The 24,271-nt window shown below is 39.2% G+C and overlaps 1 long non-coding RNA gene across 1 annotated transcript; it reads left to right on the forward strand.

The window, feature by feature from the left end:
- The first annotated feature begins 1,167 nt into the window (after nucleotides 1-1,167).
- LOC110222508 (uncharacterized) lies at nucleotides 1,168-22,892 on the forward strand. The gene is made up of 4 exons (XR_002328412.2): nucleotides 1,168-4,275; nucleotides 8,730-9,019; nucleotides 11,726-11,856; nucleotides 22,529-22,892. It is a non-coding gene; the product is annotated as an uncharacterized LOC110222508 (long non-coding RNA).
- Nucleotides 22,893-24,271: the final 1,379 nt, after the last annotated feature.

The following is a 24,271-nucleotide window of genomic DNA, read 5'->3' on the forward strand; positions in this document are numbered from 1 at the left end:
AATGTACAAAATTATCTCTTAAACACTAAATAGAAAACATCAATAATCAATCAGTCATAGCACAATAAATCAGAGAGGCAATAAAGAAAACAGTATAAATGAAAACTCTTAGCAAAAATGAATGGTAGTAATAATTTCCAAAAATGTCAAGCTTTTACTCATAAACCTTCTGGAGCTACTGTTTTGAAGAGTAGTTATTAATTGGCAAGAGTATCCACATTTAGAGGTAGGCGCCTGGATCTCAAGAGTAGCATTTTTGCAGAATCTATGGTTCTACCAACTATAGATTGAGACATCATTACCAATATTTTACAAGGAGCTAGACCTAGCTTCAAACTTCAGTTTTTGCCTTAAATCTGGCACCTAGGTACCCTTCCAAAAGGGTCAGGACCCTAGTCTAAGAGATTTGTATTGCTATATATAATCAGGAGTGCAAAGAGGAAGACGTGGAATGAATCTTAATGTCCACTCAGCAGGTTTCTTGATCTGGCATTGTGGGTTTAGTTGCTTACTGCATAAAGGCATGCAATATTCTGAGAAAAAGGAGGCTGTCCTAGACTGCCACCCACAAATTGTCCAACTTTCAAACCCACCCATGTTGATAGACAGGTATCCTCGATTTAGCACCTTGGAGTTTTTCACTATGGTGTCAGTTGTTAGAAGTACCTGGGATGGGCCTTTCCATCCTGTATCTAGGGCAGATTTGAAGAGATGTTGCTTCCAGCCAATCTACTTTCCAATTCAAAGTCATGCAAAAAAGTCCCTTGGGGTGATTCCCTATATCAAATCTACAAGTGATAAGACTTAGCACAGTTGACTGGGACCTGACAAAACCTAATCACATTGGTCTTCTAATAATTCATTCGTGTGGTAAAAGCTGGTACAAGGCTTACAGTGTTAATCTTATAATTGTCAGGGCTACAGGGAGACCATCAGATGAGGATACTTGCAACTGATCTGAAATTTTTGAGAATTTCAGTTTTCATATACCGTTTGTTCTTTGTACTTTGCCCTAGCCCTATAGATGATATGGATAATGCTATTTTTATGTTAGAGGAAGAATCCTTGAAAACCCCTCTGTCTCTTGATATTGTCTTAGAAATACTCAAACAAGTGCCTTGAAATTTTTTTAAGCTATTAAATCAATTCTTCTTGTAAAAGGTTGAATCTAATTTGGGAATTTACGGACAATTACTAAAACACACTCAAAACCCTTAGGTTTAGTGATTTGTGTGAAACCCATCTGTGGATGTTCAAATGGGTCTTCTGGAATAGGTTCAGTACCTTGCTCCAACTTTTCAGCCTTGTTCCCTGATACCTACAGGGTCAAATATAAATATATCATTTCATGATAATTTTCTTTATTTGACACTTTGTCGTTGTTTTTACTGGTACAACAAAACACAAATCAGACCACTAATACAATCACAGCTACTCTCAGACTTTTAAGTATATTCTTTAGCTTTGGGGAAACATTTTGAAGCCAACCACATGTATCCCACAGCCAAACAGAAATAGTCTGCTCTTGTTTTTCTCAAGGTAAGATTTACTACTCCATTAAGATTCACGCCTTTATATCTTTTATCATTCTCCCCTGATATTAGCCTTAATATCAGGTCACAGGAGAATGAAAGGCCACTTGGATAGAGAGAATGTGAAATCACAATGACATAGTCTTTTGCATAAGTATACAACTATTAATCTAGTCAGCAAGGAGGCTTTTATAATTCTCTAGGTCAGGAATTTGAGACAAAAAATGTATCCAGATTCAAAACAGTAGGAATATAATAAGCAATGGAGCCCTTCATCTCTGCATCCTCACCATAGTAGGTTCAGGAATGCCTGATGATCAAAAGAGTCAGATTCATTATAAAACCTTTGCAGCTTGCCTGCCACGGTCTGAGAAATTTGCTGTGAAAGGACAAGGAGAAAAGTGATTGTAACAAGATCAAAACTTTTTCATCAGGGCCAAGCCTAAAATCACAGACCGACCTCTCCTTTGTATAAGATAGTAAAACTCCCTCAGCTCTTTTTGACTTGAAGTAAGATTCACAAATGCTTTTTAGAGCAGCTAATATGCACCAGAGTTCCTTTTTAATAAAAATTGTCTCATAGTCAGGCTCAGGTCCTAACAAGTGGGAATGTTTGTGCTCAGAAAGAAAACAGCACAGTGGGGAAACCAAGTTAAGAGGATCCTGCCACTACTTCATATGGCTGTCTTCTCAGCCTTCCCAGAAATATCCATCCACTTGTAACATTTGGAGATGGTATTCCCTCTGAGCAACTCTTGGCATTTTTCCTTGAATGGTTAAGTACTGGCTTAACAATAATTTAAATAGCTATGCCTGGATTCAATATTCAGAGAAAGTTGAACTACAATCCCAGGGGTTCTTCCTCACATAGCAAGTTCTGCTGTTTATAGCTTGGAGCAGGATGCAAGTGTCTCTCAAGTTAACAGTAACATAGTAAGCTCATAGTAAATAATAATTAATGAAAACATTCATCTCTAGTGCTTATTAAGCATATACAAGGTCTTTCCAAGCTTTCACTAGCTTGAAAACAATCACACAAAGGGATTTTATATGCAAAGTGAATGCATGATAATTCACTAAAAGCCAGAAAGACTCAGGTTACAGTTAGCATGGATAGCTTTATGCCCTGCTTGTCAATTTCTAGGACAAAAAGGAAAATTTCTTGAACTGGAGTCTGTTCATCCAAAGCTTATTCAAAGGTACAACTCATTCAAGTTGCATTTTATCCAGTTAGTTTTCCATAGATTCCAAAATAATCAGTTGTTATACAATTTTACCCTATAATAAATTCCTATACCAAAAAAGCAAACTTTCAAGCCATCTCTCCCATTTGTCTGTGAATGGGGGAAGGAAAATAGTACATGTAGGTCTTAGCCCCTCTGGAATCCAATGATGAAATTGTTGCAGTCTTCAGGTAGAATTTAAAGTTCTCATTATTCAAACACTCCTGAAGTTTCTTCTGTATCACAGAGCTGATAATGTTTACTTTAACCTTACTGAGGCAGAAAATTCAGTTTGGCAAATTTTCAGAGAAGTTCCCATGACAGTGAGTCTTTACAGGGTCTCTTGTACTTTTCCCAATACCAAGGCATTTTTTTCTCTTTTTGACAAACCAAATTACACCCATCTAAATACTCAGGAATGCTGTTAGCCAGAAAAAGATCACTCAGTATTTCAGACACATCTCTAGTAGCTCAATTATAAAATCAGAGCATTCTGATCAAAAAGAGGAGCTAACCCCAAGTGATATAAATGCATCACTCCCTAGGTTTCATCCCACAAATCTGCAGCATTTCAGTACAACGATTTTCAAAATCACAACGCAAGAAACTTGTAAACATAAAAGTAACATGAATCAATATCATGGACTTAGAAAATGAAGCAAGAAACAAAACTTACTGTCAGTCCAATTACATCAATCTAGTTGAATACATCTCCAAATCAGCTACAAGCATAAACTCTTTCCACTTATCTTCCAATTTTGGCATTTTGTACCAGTCACATTCAGGAACCAGTATAGAGTAGTTGTCATTTTTGTTCTCACAGCTACAAAAATGTAGCAGCAGAAGTTATTATCCAGAGGACAGATCAACTATACTGAGAGTAATATTTTCCCCAATTAATTGATCAAACCCAATAAAATTCCAAATTTTAAATTGCTCAGTTTAAAAGTCTGCTACATGATCCCAGTTATTTTTATCATATGCACAAGAATACCAGAATCTGGGAAATCAAGCTTGGAAATCATAAGAAGGTTCAAGACTTCCTGCAGAAGAGAATTACAATTTTCTAAGTAAAGTTCACAGCTTGAAAGGCATTATAATCTTTATCTTCTCCTTTTATCTTAGTGAAGTCAGACCTTCTTTAAACTTCCTGCAATACTTTTCTAAAATTTTTGGATTTTCCTGTGGCCCATCCTGAAGATTCTGATAGCTTAGAAATACAAAGACCTTGTATTTGCCCTGTTGGGGTGAAAAATAATTAGTTCTATTTTCCCTGCTGTTGGGGAATCAAAATTGAGGTGTGTTTTAAATTTTTCTACTTTTAGGAGCATGATTCTAGGGTTGAGCCAATAGCCCACCTCACCCATCAGATGGCCAGGACATGGATCAAACATTTGGTCATAGCTGTGTCGTCATCCAACCTGCATCAAAATCCTTTGATTGTGCCATCTATCAATCCAAAGGGGATCTAGAAACTTCATTAGCAGTGGAAATAAAATGATATCTCAGAACTGCCTTTGGTAAGTTGTCTTGAGTCTCTTGACCATAAGCTCTGGGTGAAATTTCTATGGAAGATTTTGTGGTACAATCAACATCCAAGCTGAGTACTACCAGGTTGAGCTCTATGGAGATAGAGCTAAAGGTGTATATAAAAACCATATTATAAGAAATTAGCATTTGACTTGGCCACAGGCATCATGGTCCAGTTCTTGTAAAACATTTTTTTTCCTGAAAAAGTCAAGACAAGATTATTTTAGCTTCCCAGATTAATTACATAAAACCTTCATGGGTGAATAAGTTCACTGTGATTCCAGTGGGGGTAAATACCCCTTCTTATCCATTAGATGGCCAGGACCTGAGTCAAACATTTGACCACAATTATGCAGTCACCTAATCCACAGATGGTCCCATCAATTCAACAGGAATCTACATCATCGAGTAAAATGATGTTACAGAATTGGCTTTAACAATTTGCCTGACCATAAATGAACCCTATGTGGTGTCTCTAATAAGGCTTGGGCACCTCTGGAAGGTTTTGCAGCAGCATCACTATCTAGCTGAGGACTATCAGGCTGAGCTCCCACCCATATGTGGATACGGGGGGGAGGGTATATTGTATTTTATACATATGTATGTGTGTGTATATTGGATGTAGATCTGAGAATAGATAGATAGATATAATAGATATCATAGAGACAATAGACATAGACAGGGAATCATCTGCATGGAGATGATAATGAGGGATATAATCCCAAATTACTTTCATGAGTGGCTGGACCAATTCAAAGCACTACCAACAATGAATTTATGTGCCTATCCTTCTATAGCCCCTCTCTTGACATTTTTCTTTTTTGGTCATCTTTGCAAGGTAGAACTTAATATTTACAAAACCCAAAAACAGATATATGGATTCACAGGGTCCTGTGAAAGAGTGGAACCACATATCAATTCTCAGGCACAGTGGGAAAGCACCTGGTGTTAGATTCAGAGAACATAGGTAGGTTCAAATACCACCCCTGTTACTATTACCTGTGTGATCAAATTATTTTATTTCCTTGGATCTCAGTTTCTCCATCTCTGAAAATGAGAAGAAGTCAAACTAGGATAACCTCTAAGATCTCTCCCATCTTAAAGTCTAGGATCAACTTATTCCTTTTACCTACCTCATCTTGGGTAAGATCACCATGACCTGTGCAATGATTTTCCTCCAGGAAAAAAAAAAGATAAAATAGAATTTAAAATGTATGATCTTTAGATTATAAGAGCATGGTTGACAAACTGAGTCCTGTATATGCCAAAGGTATTGAGCCTTCTGTCTACACAATGCCTACAGGGCTCTTAGGAGAACCAACAAGAGTTTTTACTGTTTATTGCAATCTCATGACAGCACTTGTCTCCAATGAAGTAAACAACTTACAGTCCTCATCATCATGAATAGTGATTCATCCCTTCTTCTGTTCCCCTCCAATAACTCCTAGCGGCTGGTGTAACCAGAGTAAAACTGAAAAAGTAAAAGATAACTAGTGCTTCATGATGACAAGGCCACCTCTGATGTCCTATCAGGAATAAATGACCTTTTAAGGCACAGTATTAAAATAGGTAGTCTGAGGTAATACATCTTGTTCTGCTAGCATTCCAAGAAGGAGAGTTATTTTGCTGATGGCTAAACTATATTTACTTTTACTTCATTTTTGTTGGGGATTCTCTATTCCTTTTCTCCTACTGGGGAAATGTCTAACTTCCACAACTTTTTAGACTGATTAGTCATGATCTTAGGAGCATTTGAAATTTCTTACTTTTAGATCTTCAGGTCCTCATGAAATCCTAGGAGGATGCAGTAAGTCCCGTGTTACCGTCAGTCAAGGGTCAGAGGCACCAAAGAGGTCCCCAAGTGTAAATGGAATACAAATTAGCTTGGGGATCAAGAATGGGAGACATTTTTCAAATGTATGGCACTGACAACTTTTCTCAGCCTTAGTTTCTTCATCTGTAAGATAAGATTAGCAATAGCACCTATCTCGAGGGGTTGTTGTAATGATCAAATGAAATATAATATATGCAAAGTACATTCCAATCCTTAAAGCACCATGTAAATGTGAACTATTATTATTAACAATGCACAAAGTCCTCAGAGAGTTAATCCAGAGACCATACACTTGAAAATTAATTCTGACTTCCCCATAAACGTGGATGAGGGAAACATCTGAAGGAGTCTCTAAATGAAGTGGGAGTCCCCAGAGTTTAGGAAGCAGGTGGGGGTGTGTTAGGAGAGTTTATATGGAATGGCTAAGTAAAATCTCTAGCTGTGATATTCCAAAGTGACTTTAGAAAGCTTTTCAGTAAATTCTCAAAAAATATTTAAAATTCTCTTTAAATGGGAACACCAAATTTGAGTATATTGAGGTGAAGTGTGACATTCTGGGGTGGAGAGGGGCTCAAAAATGGAAATTAAACACTAGGGAATTTAAAATAAAAACTAAGGCTATAGGAATTATAGTCTCACTTCAAATTGACTAAGATTTTGGCTTTCATCTATGGGAATTTCATACTAACCAGAAAACCAAAAGATAAATCTCCTGGGCGCCCAAGTCTGCTTTTCAGAATGTTGCTAGATTTCCCGGAGGGTGCTTCCTTAAACTTAAGTCTCTGGATAACACAAGACCTTGTGATTTCTTTCTATGATATGTCTGCAATACTGATTTCCCCAATATCAAGGAAACCTATGGCATTAGAACTCTCTTGGTATGAAGACTGGGGGTCATTCTGTCACAAAGCTAGCACTATCCCTTGGGACTTGCTCCCAGAGTTTCAATTTTAAAACAGCGTAAGTATGATGGTAAGCATGCCAAAGGGACTGCTACTATTGTTTTCTTAATAGCCTCGGGACTTTTGTGATGAGGTCTTCTGCTCCTGCTGAGAAGATATCAGACACTCACCTTCACTGGGAGTCGCTTGTGGAAGAAGAGACTACCATTCCTACAAACTGCCAACCAACTGTCACCCAATGGGCAGCCAAGCCAGCCTACATGAAGCCTCAAGGTACCCTGAGGAAGAAAGAAGAGGCATCTATTGCTAAGCAAGTCAAATCACAATAATCATTTGAACACTTTCTCTCCACAGAATCTGATGGAGACAACCTAGGACCCTGACCCCAAAAGCCTTAGAGCAGTGACTCCCAATCAACCAGATCTGCTTCCAGCCCAGAACCCACAGCCATAATTAAGGGGAGAAATCACTTACGTTCTTCACCACTAGCAACAGCTAGTGACTAACTACAGAGCGGCAGAAATGCACAAGATCTCTGAGAGTGGTAGTAAAGATACTACCCAGATCAGCAATCCTGCTGCCAGCCTAGCCATGATCCATTCAAACACTCCTGTGGAGGAGGGGACAGCTATCCCCACCTACTGTCAGTCAACTGCCAGCCATGCTAAAGCAGCAAGGCACCCCAAAGGAGAGGCAAACATGTTTCAGAAAAGTCAAACCTTCATCACCAAAAACAAATCACCTTGAAAACTATTTCTTCTCAAACCTTAATGGAGACAGTGTGGAACCCTGAACTTAAAAGTTTCCGTCCCCCTCCTCTGCCCTTAGGAAAACCACCAAACCCACTTCCAGAATAGGCTCTGATCAAATGTCAACAGGCCCTGGAGTAACATCACCCTCCAGCCCCTACCATAGCCAGCATCAGAGGAATCAACTGCTGTGGAGCAGGGGCAAGCCATCTCCAACAATGGCCACACACAATAGAAGGTTGTAGAGCATGCATCTAAGTTACTCTCACAATATCCCTGGGTTATCTTAACAGGCGAGGAAGCCAAGGCACTAAAAAGTTAAGTGATTTTCCAGGGTTTTCACAGCCTGAATCTATAGTATATGGGCAACCACTGCACTAATTTAAGATCACATCTAGTTAGACTGGTCAATTGTGGGGTATCTGCATAGAGATGCAGTCAGCAGAGACCTGCCCCTCAGGTTGACTTGAGCTAAGCATGCTACCGCTGAGCAATATGACTTAAATTTTTGTATGTTTGGGTTATGCTGAGATTTGTGTAGATCCTAAAAGTCAAAGGCAAAGCTACAGTTAGAATATTGTTGGGTATATCGTTCCAGCATCTAATATTCCCTGCCATTTCAATCCAGGGTAAATATGTATCCAGAATTTGGAAATTAGTTGCCAATCTTTTATGTGAAATTACCATTTAACCCCATGAGAAATTCTACTTAATCACTATTAAAAGTGATGGAAGGTATTAATCATTATTAAACTAAGATTCTACAGTGGATATTTATAATACATGATCTTACTCTATTTCAAAAAAGCATAAAGACATTTATTTCTGTTTTCTCTTGTGGTTATATCATGAATGCCTGGATCTGATTTTTCCAGTTTGTTGACTTGAATTTAACTCTTTAAATTTTATTTTGAAATTTCCTATAATAATTAAGTGTTCATGCCACCATCTCTCCTCAGAAACCGATGGAGACAGCTCCAGACCCCTGAAACCAAGAGGCTTGAGAAGAGCAGTGGTTCCAGAATGGTGCCTTAAGCCAACATCCTGGGAGGCAATTCCTGTGAAGATGCAGCCTAGCAACTGCTTCTGCAGATGCTGTGACCACAGCTACTGAAGACCCAGAGAGGAAAGTTCTGGCCACCAAAGTTCTAGGCACTCTCATATGAGTCAACATAAGAAACTCATATGATTTTATCAGTGGAAATGATTTTCAAAAGGCATCATTTAAATAACATACACAGTCAATTGGGTATGGAAATCTATCTTACACTATAGGAAAATAGGGGGGAAGGGGATAAGAGAGGGGGAATGATAGAAGGGAGGGAAGATTGGGGGAAGGGGTAATCAGAAGCAAACACTTTTGAGGAAGGACAGGGCCAAAGGAGAGAATAGAATAAATGGGGGGTGGGATAGAATTAAGTGAAATATACTTAGTTTTTCACAACACGGCTGTTATGGTTTTGCATGACTACATGTGTATGACCTGTATTGACTTGCTTGCCTTCTCAGTGAGGGTGGGTGGGGAGGAAGAAATGTTAAAAATTGTTTTTACATGCAACTGGGAAATAAGATACACAGGCAATATGGTATAGACATCTCTCCTGTCCTACAGGAAAGTAGAAGAGGAAGTGGATAAGAGAAGGAGGGGGGGTGATAGAAGGAAGGGCAGATCAAGGGAAGGGGTATTCAGAATGCACGTTGTCTGGGGGGGAGGGGAGAGATGGGGAGAAAATTTGAAACTCAAAATCTTATGGAAGTGAATGTTGAAAACTAAAACTAAACTAAACTAAAATAAGTAAAATTAATTTTAAAAAGGCATCATTTAAATCTGCCTTGGTGCTGCACCCTAAGGACCATGATGAACTGACAGATAAAATTTTCCATACATGTTATCTCTTCCATTAAAATGTAAGCTCCTTGAAAGCAGGGACTGTCTTACTTTTCCATTAATATCCCTAGCACTTTCCATATAGTAAATGCTTAATATATGCTTTTTTCCTTCTGTCCTTTTTACTGCCAAACTTCTCTCTTGCCTCCACTTCATTAGTACGTATTCCTTCCTGAACTCTTTGAAACATGGTTACTGCCCCTTAGTGATCCACTCTCTTGACAGCCTTCCCTTATCCTCATTGCCAAATGCAATGATACTTCATTCAGTACTCATTCTGGTATGAAAGGCCCTCCATGCTCTGAGTTAAGTATGTATGCATATACATACATATGTATATATGTGTGTCTGTATATTTTTAATTTTTTTTGTCTTTCCTATTATATCCTTCCCTTCCCCACACAGAGTCATCCATTATAACAAAGAATACAAAAGAAAGAGGGAAATCAGCAGTTCAGAAAAATGAAACAAAAACGTCAGTAAAGTATGACACCTACATAGATTCACACCTCTGCAAAGAAGGGAATGAGATACATTCTTATATCTGTTCTCTGAGGAGAAATTCATTATTCAATTTTGTTATTTGTCGTTACCATCGTATTATTTACATTTACATTGTGGCAGTCGTGTATTTTTTTGGTCTTGGTTTTGCTTACTTCATTTTGTACCATTTCACATGAGTCTTTGGTGATTCCCTGTACTCTTTATGTTCATAAGTTCAGATATAACAGCAATATCTTATTACATTCATGTGCTATAGTTTGTTTAGATTTTCCCCATTCAAAGGACATGTCTCATGAAAAGAACTTTCTTTTCTAGGTCTTTTGTATGTGTATCTGTAGCACCTGCAGTCGCAGTTGCCAGACTGCACCTACACAGGAATTGCTTCTTAAGAAAATGGTTAAGGGCACTGGGCTAGAAACATTGCTCTTCTAAAGACCTTGGGTTCAGAATTCTGTGCTGTCTTCATCAAGATCTGAGTGGAGATTGTGGTCAAAATGGTGGTGGTGGTGGGTTGACTTGCCTGGCACATTCTGTCTCCTGTCTCTCAAGTTGACTGTTGTTTTAGCTTGGCTGGCTTTCCTGGCTTCTGTGTGACAGTTTGCCTTGATTTCTCATCTGTAAAATGAGCTGTGAAAGGAAATGGCAAACTACTTCAGTACCTTTGCCAAGAAAACCCCAAATGGGGTCACAGAGAATGGGACATGACAGAAAAGCAACTGAACCACAACAACAAAGAAGTAGGAGTGAGAACTCCTCCTGGCCTACCTATCCTGTTCCCAATCCAGGCTTCACAGCCATCATCCAAGGAGGCAATTACTGTGGAGAAGAGGCCAGCCATCCTTACCAACCACTATATCAACTGTCACACAGAGACCATAGTTATTCGTCTCTAGGCTAGGATAGATGCTAGAAATGAGATCCTTCTCTGAGCTTGGGGTCTGAACCATATCATTTTTGCTGCTGCTGTCTTTTGAACTTTCTCCTATCTCCATACACTGCCCAAGGCCTCCCTACCAAGGAATACCGTTCTCCTGAATAGGGAACTGAGTAGTGGGCAGCAAAGCTGACAGTTTGCACCTGTCCTCATTGCCATTCTCTGGTATAGGTCTGGAATGGGACCTCCTCTTGCTTTTGACATTGGAAAACTCCATGTACTACTGCCCAAATTTATCCCATATCCACAGAACTCCCTGTCTGTCTCCTTATGCCAACCTGGAATGGACAAAGGATTGTAACTTTTTCTGTATTTCCCCATTAGAACTCCTCCTGGTACATTTTCTAGATCTCTTTGGAAGAGTGTGTAAAGGAGAGCTCACCTCTAACACTGGGTCATCTTGGCTCTGTCTTGTGACAGCTTTCTAATTGTTTTCTCTGCCTCTACCCTTTCCCTTCTTCACTCCATCTCTTACGCTGCTGCCAAATTTGTATGCCTAAAGCACAGGTCAAATAATTTATTTTCCTATTCAAGAAGCTTTAGTGCCTCCCTAATACCTTGAAAAGAAAATACACACATCTCTAGCACTTTAAGCCCTGTATAATCTGGCTCCAATTGGTCTTTTTCAGATCCAATGCAAAATCAGATGCCGAAGAGTCAAAGTTGGCAAGTTAACACTAATTACTCATCAGTCTCACAACTGAACGTCGTTCCTTGCAAGAAGCTTGAAGTTTCTGTCAACCTCACCAATCCTGATATTGTAAGGAATGAAAAAAAAAAAACTATTATGTTTGTGCAACAAACTCTTCTGGAGGGGGTTTTAATGATTATAAACAAAAGATTTGGTCCCTTTAAGAATTAGATCTGTCTGAAACCACTAACTGGGGCCTGGTTTTAAAATGGAGATAAAACCTTAGATTGAATAAACATGACTCTCAAACAAAGAAAATCATTGTAGGAGGTACTCAGTTTAGAGGAGGTTGTGAAAAAGGTAGTGATATATGATAATATTTTTAAAAACCAACTGGAATCAAGAAGGTACTTTTAAAAATGTTTTAATAGTATTTTATTTTTTTCCTAGTTTCATGTCAAGAAAATTTTTAGCTTTCATTTTTACAAGATTTTGAGTTCCAAATTTTTCTCCCTCCCTCCCCTCCCCTCTCTGAAAATGGTAGACATTCTGATATAGTTTATACATGTGCTATCATATAAGACATTTCCATATTAGTCATAGTTATGAAGGAAGAAACAGATTTTTAAAAACCATGAGAAGGAATAAAGTGAAAAAAATGCTTCAATCTGCATTCAGAGGCTAGCAGTTCTTTATCTGGATATTGGTAGTATTTTCCTTCATGAGTCCTTTGCACTTGGATCATTAGGTTGCTGAGAAAAGCTGAGTCATCACACAATGTTGCTGATACTGTGTACAATGTTTTTCTGGTTCTGCTCATTTCACTTTGCATCAGTTTGTGAAAGTCTTTCCAGGATTTTTTGAAATCTGCCTGTTCATCATTTCTTATTGCATAATAGCATTCCCTTACATTCATATACCACAGCTTGTTCAGTCATTTCCCAGTTCATGGGCATCCCTTCAATTTCCAATATTTCATCACCACAGAAGGGGCTGCTATACATATTTTTGCATATTTAGGTCCTTTTCCCTTTTTTATGATCTCTTTGGGATACAGACCTAGTAGTGGTATTGCCAGATGAAAGGATATGCAAGGTTTTGTTGCCTTTTGGGTAGAGTTCCAAATTGCTCTCCAGAGTGGTTGGATCTGTTTACCACTCCACTAACAGTGCATTACTGTCTCAATTTTCCCACATCCTCTACAACATATATCATTTTCTTTTCTTTTTTTTTTTTGGTTGTATTGGCCAAACTGATAGGTATGAGGTGGCATCTCAGAGTTGCTTTAATTTGCATTTCTCTAATCAAAATTATTTAGAGCACTTGTTCATATGCTTGTAGATAACTGATTTCTCCAACTGAAAACTGTCTGTTCACGTCCTTCCATTTATAAATTGGGGAACAGCTTGTATTCTTATAAATTTGACTTGGTTCTCTATATATTTGAGAAATGAGGCTTTTATTAGAGACACTTGCCATAAAGATTGTTTCCCAGCTTTCTGCTTTTCTTCTAATCTTGGCTGCATTGGCTTTGTTTGTACAAAAGCTTTTTATTTAATATAATCAAAATTATCTATTTTACATTTCATAATGCTCTCCATCTCTTGTTGGGTCATGAAGATCTTGCTCTTTTAATTTGCTTATGGGGTCACCCTTTATATTTAAATCATGCACTCATTTTGACCTTATCTTGGTATATGGTGTGAGATGTTGGTCCACCCCTAGTTTGTGTCCTATTTTTCCAGTTTTCCCAGCAGTTTTTATCAAATAGTGAGCTCTTATCACAAAATCTGGGGTCTTTGGGTTCATCAAACACTAGGTTACTAGGATTATTGATTACTGGGTCTTGTATACCTAATCTATTCCAGTGATCCACAACTTGATTTCTTGATAGTTTTGATGATTACTGCTTTATGATAGAGTTTGAGATCAGGTATTGCTAAGGCACCATCCTTTGTATGAGATGGATTTGGATGCTGGTGGAGGTGTGGCCACAGGAGTTGCCTGGTGTTTGGGGCAGAAAGGACAGGGATGTTCTGCCCTTGGTAAAGTGGGAGGCCTAGTTCTAGAATAGTGGTCAGACAGTCCTGTCAGAGAAAACTTTTCTTTGTTTCATAAACTACTATTTGTTATGTTCAGTGCTTTGTCCTCAGTCCAGAGATGGTTTGATGTTTTAAATCAGTGGCTTTGGGCCAGTTCTCAGGAGAAAATAATGATGCAACTTTGGCTCTTTCCTGGAAGCTGAACCATCCTAGTAGAAAAGTCTTTAGGCTAGGGCTTTTTGGTAAAGTCTGTACAATTCCACACAGGTAGGATCTCGGTGAGGTGGTCCTCAGCTGTATGGCCACAATGGTACAAAATCTTAGGGAGGTGCCATGGTCCTGACAGACTACACTCAGGAGCCATTTTACAATAGAGGCTTATTCTGGTGTTTGGGTCCCAGTGGAGGTAGAGGGAACAACTGGGGAGATTGAAAATTAGTAGGAGTTATCTTGGTCCTCAATTCAGGACACTTTGGAAAGTAAAAGACTAAAGTTATCTTTTTGCTTACCATGGACGAATAATCTAGCTGTTCCTTGATAAGGAAATGAGAGTGCACAGTGATATTCAATGATGAGTGTTGGGCAACTGAGTAGCTATGGCCAGATTTTTTTTGTTGTTTTTAATAACGCAAGGGCAGAGGTGTGTTCCTTGAGTAAGATGATTAATTCTGGCCAGATATCTGAGGTAAGGAGTTGGCTCAGCCCTAGAACCAAGGTGATATTTTTCCTACAATGATACTATCTAATTTCAAGCACCTGAGAACAACTCTGTCTTAATATTGTTTAGACAGTCTTTTAGTAGGAAATAGGAAAGGGTTTCAAATGAAGGGGAGAGAGTATAGGAGTAGGAAAATGTTGTACCTCTGGTTTGTATGTGAAAGACAACTATTAAATTGAAAATAGCTCACACCTATATATCACTTTAATCTTTTTTTTTTCCAAGCCAATAACTATTTATCAAAGAGACCAGGCCCACTTTAATAAATAGGACTTCAGGATCCTTTAATAAATAGGATCCTCACAATCTGAGATGCTCCTTTTCTCCAGGGCCTTGGTTTTATACTGCTTGATACCCAGATGATAATAGATGATGCAAAGTATAATACAAGACTTCACTGGTTGACAGACCTTACCTTGACTCTCCTGGTGGGCCAGTAGAAAGTGGGCAAAGATGATGGTCAGCATGACTAAATGCTCCTGGCCATTCCCTCATGTTGAGCAACAAAGAGAGATGATGAAGGGTTGAGGGGCAACAAAAATAGCTGGGGAACTTTCCATATTGTTAGTGTTGCAGTTTGAGAGGTTGAGAGGTTGTGACCCCTCAAAGAACGGAGTGCACAACGGGGTCATCTGGAATGAATTTACAGACTCAAGCATTCTTTAAGTCAAGGTGGCAAAGATTTATTGTTACTCTTTTCAGCGGGCAAGGATTCTTAAGGATCCTGCCCACTTTACTCTTTTCAAAAGGCTTTCTTATCTTTTTTTTTTATACAGACAAAAGAGAATTGTCCAGACATGTTTCCTCTGGGGAACACAGTCCAGCATTAAAAGTATAAAAAAAGGCTTTGTTTTTTCCTTTTTGTCCATGTTTCAAAATATAATGGTGAGAGCTATTACTCTAACCATAAGGTTGGGTGCTAGCAATGGCAATGTAGCATCCCAGTGCCAAGTAATGTGCCCAGTGTTTGCAGTATGAAGGGTAGGTGGCTTTGACCTTGGTGGTATATTTGGACCCTGATAAACTTGGAGCTTTATTCCTGGAATGATGGCCAATCCATCGTATCAGGGAAGCCTTTGCTTTGCTTTGTAGATCAATATTTGATGTTTTCAGTGCCTTTTCTTTAATCCAGCCATGGTTAGATGCTTTTAAATTAGTGGTTTGGGGCCAGCATTCAGAACAAAGTGATAATGCAACTTTGATTCTTTCCGGATAGTTGAAACATCTTAATAGATCACCTGTATTACTTCCATGCTGCTTGACTCTGAGTAAAACTTCCTATGCCTCGAATCTTAGGAAGGTATCCTAATCCTGAAATAGGGGCTATGGTCCAATGGAGGCTCCTTCTGAGGGTTGGGTGTTTGTGAAGAATAGAGAGAATAGTCAATGCTCACTAACAAGATTTAGGGAACTATTCAGTTGTGGTTGAATATTTTAGGTGTAGTAAGTGGAGAGGTACTTTCTTGGAATAAGAAGACTTTAGTATGACTGGAGGATTGATATAAAGACTGAACTCAGCCCCAGAATCATTTTTAACTTGTTCCCATGAGAGTGCTATCTGTTTGTGGGAAGCCAACAACAACCTTGGCTTGGACATTTCCAGAAATACTTTTGGCAGAAAATGGACTGAAGTTTCTAAAGAAGAAAAGATAGTGTGAATAAGGATAGAAGGTAAATATTTCATCAAATTAATTTCAAAATCAAATTTCATCAAAATAAACATCAAATATGTAGAAGAACACTCATCTCAGTATTCGATATTTTTTTTTTTAAAGCCTCCCTTTTTGTATTTACCCATGGTCCCATCTGGTATCAAGAAAACTGTTACTCCAATCATGGACCTGAGAGCTAGTGCGACCATAGAAATTGTAGTCATTCAATATTTTGAGTATAAAATACGGATTTTTTGGCCCTATTAGTATAACTGGACCCAATGAATTTGTAGCACATCCTTTGAATGGCTGCAGTGTGTCCTATCAGAGAAGCATTTGCTTTGATTCTAAATCAGTTTTTTATGTTTTTGGTTCGTTGTCCAAGGCCCAGTCAATGTTTGATGTTTTTAAAATTAGTGCCATTTGGCCAATGCTGTAGACAAAGTTATAGCACAACTCTGCTTCTTTTCTGAAAGTTGATATAGCTTAATGGAGCACTTATAGTCCTTCCATGTTACCTATGCCTGGGTGAAACTTTAGATGTCTTTCAGCTACGGATTTTGGATGCAAATTTAGCTATAGATGTACTTATTGGTGGAATCTTAGCCTGGTGGTCCTCAGCTAGATGGTCACATGACTGGAAAATCTTACAGAAGTGGCCTGGTCCAGAGAGAGACTCCATCCAGGAACTATGATCCACTGGAGGCTTATTCTCCTGATTGGATCCCAAAATAGCTACAGGGCATTATTAGGGAGATTTTAAGCATTAGAATTTGTCCTGGTGTTCAAATCAAGCAAAGCTGAGTTATTCTTTTGCTTTCTTTCTGTAGACCAATTGTCTAGCCATACCCTTTTGAGAAATACAGGGCACAATCAATGCTTGGTGATGAGAATTGAGTAATTGCTTAGTTGTGGCTAGACATTTTGGCTGCGAAGAGGGCAGAGATGAGTCTTTTAATAAGAGGATTGTTCTTAGTCAGATGGTTGAGGTAGAGAGTTGTCTTGGGACTAGAATCATAGGTATGTTGTTCCCACAATAGCATTATCTGATTTTGCAACAGTCAATAACAGAGCTTTTTATGAAAGCCATTTAGTATGAAGCAGGCCAGTATTTCTAAAGAAGAAGCAACAGTGTGAGTGAGAGCAAGAATATACATATTTCATTTCTAGAAGAATACTCAGGACAGTATTCAATATATAAAAGAAGGCTTCAGTTTTTTCTCTAGCTCATGGTCCAAAGTCAGGGGGTGATAAATCTGTCATTCTGGCCACATGTTTGGGCAATGGTGGCATTCCTCAGCTAGATGGTCCTCAGTGCTGCCAAAACTTAGGGAAGTTTCTTTGGCATTACATCCAGGGACCACGGTATAATAGAGGCTCATTACAGTAGGTTAGTCTCAATGGAAATTCAGTGCACACTTTGGAAGATTGCATGTGGTTGTTGTTCTTCATGCCCAGAAAGAACCAAAAGGACATTACTATGTTGGGGTCAAGGTATAGTGTATCCGACTCATGGGTGATCAGACCAAAACAAGCTTGGAAGGTTCTGCCATAGGTCAGGCACAAATAATCTATGTGAACATTTAGAGTAGAGCTATCTCTCAATTTGTGCATCACACCTTTCTTTTGAGCTACTGAAATTCTTCTTTGCTAATAGAGCATAACACCTTCTCTAACAAGGGCACACCATGCTGGGTGGTCCTGTGCCAGTGTCTCCCACATCTCACAATCAATTCCAAAGTTCTTCAGAGAGATCCTGAGAGTTTCCTCGTTTCATTTCTTCTGACCTCTGAGTAAGCGCTTGCCTTGTGTGAGTTCACCGTAAAATAGTCTTTTAGGCAAATGAACGTTTGCCATTTAAACAAAAGGGCCAGCCAATTGGAGTTATTCTCTCTGCAGTAGAGTTTGAATGTTTGTCAGTTCAGCTCAAGAAAGGACCTCAGGGTCCAGTACCTTATCTTGCTGAATGATCTTCAGAATCTTCCTAAGACAATTCAAATTGAAGCAATTCAGTTTCCTGGAATGGCTCTGGTGAACCATCCAGCTTTCGCAGGCATACAACAATGAGGTCAGCACAATGGCTCTATACACCTTCAGTGTGATAGCCAGCCTAATACCTCTTTTTTCCCACACTGTCCTTTGGAACCTCCTAATAGCTCTGGCAATGTATGCATCAATGTCATCATCTATGTGTACATTCCTGGGAAGCATACTGCCAAAGTAAGTGACCTTATCTACAACATTCAAAATTTCTCCATTTGCTGTAACCCAGTGGTTCCACATATAGATGGTGTGGTGCTTGCTGGTGGAAAACTTTTGTTTTCTCGGTGTTAATTGTCAGACCGAAATTAGCACAAGCAGTAGAGAACTGATACACGCTCAGTTGCATCTCAGCCTCAGAGGTTCCATTGAATATTAAATGGAAGATTGTAAATCTGTAGTAAATTGTCCTCATCCTCAAGTCAGGGCATCTTGGTAAAGGTAAGACTGAAGTGTTCTTGGAATTGAGGTGGACCAAGTTTTAGCCATATCCTTTGCCTTAATGAAAAGCAAAGATTAGTGCTCTCTAACAAGGCTTGGGGAACTTTATAGCTATCACTAGATGTTTTAGTCATGTCCCATCTAGATGATTGATTCAGAGAGCTGGCTCATATCTAGAATCATGGCTACCTTGCTCCCATGATGATACTGTGTAAATGTGGGCAGCTGAAAAAAATCTCACAATAGTAATTTCCATAAATCCTTTTGGTGGGAAATGGATCAGGATTCCTAATGAAGAAGAGACTACGTGAGTGAAGGCAGGGAAATGCATATTTTGATTATAGAGGAACACTCAGTTCAGTATCTGATATATAAAAAGGTTCCCTCTTGGTGGTCACCTATGGTTCCAAGTGTAGTAGTGATTTTGGACGTGGGGTTGAATGTTGGTGGGAGCATAGCTATTGTAGTCAGCCAGTATTTGGGACATGAAGTGCAGGTGGTTTTAGCCCTATTGGCATAATTGAATCATGATGAACTTGGAGTTCAGTTGCTAGAATGGCGGTCAGTACATCCTATCACAGAAGCCTGTGCTTTGCTGCACAAATAAGTATTTAATATTTTCATTGTTTTGTCCTATGACCCACCAATGTTTGATGTTTTTAAATCAGTGGCATTTGGTCAGTGTTCTGGACAATGTGAGGGTGCCACTTTGGCTCTTTTCTGAAAGTTGAAACTTGTGAATGAAGCATTTGGAGTTCTTTCATGGTGTTTATGTCGAGTTGAAACTTGAAGGGTTTGGGGGCACAAACATAGCCCTGGATGCGCACAATGGTGGGATCTTAGCCTAGTATTCTTTAGTTGGATGGTCACCGTATGTCTCAATGATAGAATTCTGTCTTCTCTGATTGCTACCACAGTGGGACTAAGTCTTGCCCTGAACCTTGAGTATTGCAGTCCCTCTTTTCCTCCCTGGAGAGAGAGTTTAGAACTAAATTAAAATATTTCCTCCCCTAAAACTCTAGGGAGAGGAAATCTAGGTTGTGTTTTTCTTTGTTTTTATGAAGAATATATGCTGTAAGCATCTTACATTTGTGTTCTGATATTTCCAGCTAATCTTTTTCTGATGGCCTGATCAACCAAGAGCAAAAAGGGCAAAAAGAGAAAGAACTTTTCTATCAAAAGTTTCAAAGTTTTAAAAAGATATATTTTTTCTTTATATCCCTAACTCTGCTCATGTTAGAAATGCAAAAAAGGAGATAAATATTTGCAGAAACATATGGCATATTGGACAGGAATGAGAGATTAAATATGACTGGTGTAATCTACTTAATGTGGAATGTTTTTATTATATATACTGAAATCTGTTAGTGGGTTTAGTAGGTTATGAGCCTGGCAATGAAACCCTTTTAATAATATGGAACTCTGGCACAAGATTAGCTGTCCCAGTTTTACCTCAAATCAAATAGAGCTGAGGAAATTGGTCCTGATGAAATAGGATTGATGTTGTTAGAACGATACTGATCCTCCTCCTTTCATAGCAAATTTCTTTGACCATGGCAGGTGAAATACAAAGATTTGACCATAAATCTGACTGTTCTCCTCATCAGGCAACTCTGAGCCAACTCTAATGGGGAACCAGCAATAAAAGACCCATTTTTTTATATTTCATCTGTCCTTAATTTATGGCCACTATTTTTCTTAGCGTCCTGCCCTAAGCAATTATAACACCCTCGCTAGGCATCTCATTGCTCACTACAATGTAAAAGACCATCTCATTACACACTGTATGTAAAAGAGTATGTCTTCTAGCATATTTTTATTTTAGAGTCTCTAGTGTTGATTTCCTTTTGTGAGCCTTCTCTCTACCCCATTATGCCATACTTCATCTCTTCAATATACTCAAATTTGTTGTGTCCATTTAAAGATAATTTTAATTTTTTAAAGAATTTCTTGAAAATGCTTCTAAAGCCATTTTGAAATAACACAACTAGGGATCTTACCTAATCATTCTGTATAAACCCTCCCAACACATTCCATCTGCTTGCTAACGTCTGAGGATACACACACACACACACACACACACATAAACATACATTTTTTGTGGTTATTCAGTTGTTTCAGTCATGCCCAACCCTTTGTGACCTCATTTCAGGTTTTCTTAGCAACGATACTACAGGCCTTTGCCATTTCCTTCTCCAATGGATCCATTCTTAGCCAATTGTCAACCAATTGGAGGTTAAGTGACTTGCTCTGACTGCTAGCAAGTATCTAAGGCCATATTTGCACTCAGGTCTTCCTAACTCCAGGCCCAGTGCTCTATCCACTGAGCCATCAGCTGCCTCTACACCCACTTTTAGGGACCCCTGAAGAGGCTAAACCTGGTCCAGATTGCTGGTGAGACAGAAGAAAGGCTCAAGGCTATGGGCCCTGGACTTATATAATGCTTTAAAGATTGGAATGTAATTGTACATATTATATTCCATTTGATCATCACAACCACAGTCGGAGATTGGTGCTTTTGCCATCTTTATCTTAGGAACGTAGAAACTGAAGCTCAGAAAAGTTAAGTGGAAGTGTCATACAGTTCAAAAGTTTCTCCGATCCTTGACATGCAAGCCAAAGTCCAAAGCCAAAATGGTTTACCATTTACCCCCAGGGAACTTTTTATTGAACCTGACTCTTGACTGAACTTTTTTCTACCTTCATTAACCTGATAATATGAGACTTCTTACCATCTCATAGGACTTCATAAAGATCTAGACCCAAGATATTTCAAACGTTCCTATGATCATGACTGATCAATCTAAAACATTGTGATGGCTAAAAGCTTCTCTAACAGGGGACTACTGAGAAAAATAGAATCCCCAACAAAAATATTATATGTAAAAGTAAACTTAGTTCAGCCATTAAAAAACAGCCCCACTAAAATCTAGGACACTAGTTATTGGAGGGGAGCAGAAGAAGGGGTACTAAGGGGCAAATGATGATGAGGACAGCAAGTTTTTTGCTTCAGTGAACACAAGCTGTGATGAAATTATAACAAACAGTAAAATTCCTGTTGGTTCTCACAGAAGCCCTGCAGGAGCTACATAAAACACTCAGTTGGGTATGGACATCTACCTTACCCTACAGGAAAATAGGGTGGAAAAGGGATAAGAGACTGGGGAGATGATAAAGGGGAGGGCAGATTGGGGGAGGGGGTAATCAGAAGCAAACACTTCTGAGGAGGGACAGTCAAAAGAGAGCATAGAATAAACGGGGTGGGGGGAGGTGGGATAGGATGAAGAGAAATGTAGTTAGTTTTCCAAAACATGACTACTATGTAAGTGTTTTGCATGTCTACACATGTATAACCTGTATCAAGTTGCTTGCCTTCTCAATGAGGGTGGGAGGGAAGGGAGGAAGGAAGAAAATTTGGAGCCCAAAGTTTTAAAAATAAATGTTAAAAAATGTTTTCACATGCAACTGGGAAATAAGATATACAGGCAATGCAGTATAGAAATCTATCCTGCTCTACAGGAAAATAGAAGGGGAAGGGCATAAGAGAAGGGGGTGGTGAGAAAAGGGAGGGCATATTAGGGGAAGGGATATTCAGAATGCATGCTGTCTTGGGGTGGGGGGAGGGATGAGATGGGGAGAAAGTTTGGAACTGAAAATCTTATGGAAGTGAATGTTAAAACCTAAAATAAATGAATTAACATATTCCAAAAAGGAGCTATGTAGAAAGAAGGCACAATACCTTCTGGCATACATAGGACTCAGATCATCATCCATGCTTCTATGATCCCTTATTTATCCTGAGGGAACATTTTGGCCCAAGTCATGATGAATTGGGTATATCTTATGATAAGGCGGGTAAAAGGAATAATCTGATTCTATACTTCAAGTCTGACCCTTTTTCATTTCAGAGATGAAGAAACTGAGACCTGGGGGAGAAAAGTTATTTGCCTAATATCATACAGGTAGTAGATGCTATTTGAATCTACCTACATTCTCTGACTCTGAAATAAACCATCTTTCCTACTGTACCTATGGATAGATATGTGGTTCCCCTTCTTCATTGGGCCCTATGACTACATATCCATCTTTTGATTTTGTGAAAATTTGATTCTATTTACACTTATCATATAGGCAAAAATGACTGCAAAAGGAAAATGGCAATTGTGAGAGTGGCTATGTGTATGTCACACACATATGTGTGTATATATACCTGTTTGTGTATACATGTATATTATATGTAAATCATTGAAAATCCTCCTTTTTAAAGATATATTAAAGCTACTATGTAATATCACAACCAAAGATGTCAGTTGTTCTCTCTAAAATCTGCCAGTAAACCTCACCCATTTCCTAACCTTCAGGTAATACCCACTCCTTTTAGGGATCGATGGCAAATCCTAGAATAGCAGAGCCAATGGAAAGAAGAGGTGGAGCAGTTATTTTAGCCCGAGAGACTCAGATGATCGGCAAGAAAGGTCTATCTCACTTGGGTAAAAGGAGAATACGTTCCAGAAAAGGAAGCCTCTCAGCAAACCCCACCTCAATAAACTAGCAGGAGATCCTGAGGCCCAGTGTGGTGGGGCTGGCAAATGCCAACACCAGGACCCCATCCCCCATGCCTTAGCATAGCTAGGGGAGCTGGCATACTCCAGCGCTGAGAACCACGTGCCCAGGGCAAACAGGCACCCCACAGTGGCCAGACCTCCATGCGCTTCACAGGGTAGCCCCAGAGATATGCAGAAAAACTTCACCAGGCCTCAGCACATTGTGAGAGATGATCTCTCAGAAGTGAAGCCTCCTCAAAGGGGTCATTAGTTCTTGTTAATGGTTCTGGTATTGTTGCTTTTGAGTGGTACGTGTGTACCAACACTAAGTGAAGACCCCTCAGAATACAAGACCCCCTCCCCTAGCCTTCTCTCTCCCCTACTCTTAAATAGTGTTAGCAGAAATTCCTGAGCCATAAGAGCATCCTGTCTGTCTCATCCTCTAGCTAGTTATACGACCTTGGGTAAAAGGCTGCTGAAACTGTGAGGCCCTGAAAAGAGGAACATGCTAACATAATTTCTGTACCTCTTTGTTCTCTCTGTTACTGGCGTAGTTTTTACACGAATAGATTGTATACCTGAGGCTCAGTCAATGAGCCAATGGGAAGGGGGTTAGGGTGGGCTGCTGCGTTAGGGTCTATATAATCTTGCCTTAAACAAAGAGCGCTCGCACTCTCGGGGCAGCTTAGGCAGCACAGGGGTGCACTTTCTCGAGAAAGTCAATAAAGACATCTCTCCTTTTTGCAAACTTTTGTCAAGACTCTGGTTTTTAACTGAGTAAAGCAATGTAAACAATGTGAGATCTCTCAGATGGACTGAGTGTAGCAATGTCTTAGACTGTTGCTAACTCGAGATTGGTTACACTAACCTGAATAAGCCTAAGTTTCAGGTTCCTAGAAATCACATGATTTGTATTGTTACATCGGCATTAGGTAATGGCTAATTACTAAACGAGGATAAATAGCTAGGATTGGTAGTATTATAATATGGTTTCTTGTTTCTGGTGTAGATTTTCGCATTTCAGATTGTAAGACTGAAATTCCTGTCCAACGGGAATTCAAAGCGACTGGTGGATGGGTATCTCTGCGTAAGGACTGTATAACCTTT

Source organism: Phascolarctos cinereus, unplaced genomic scaffold, assembly GCF_003287225.1.
Source record: "Phascolarctos cinereus isolate Bilbo 61053 unplaced genomic scaffold, phaCin_HiC Scaffold_726;HRSCAF=1367, whole genome shotgun sequence".
Taxonomy (NCBI): domain Eukaryota; kingdom Metazoa; phylum Chordata; class Mammalia; order Diprotodontia; family Phascolarctidae; genus Phascolarctos; species Phascolarctos cinereus.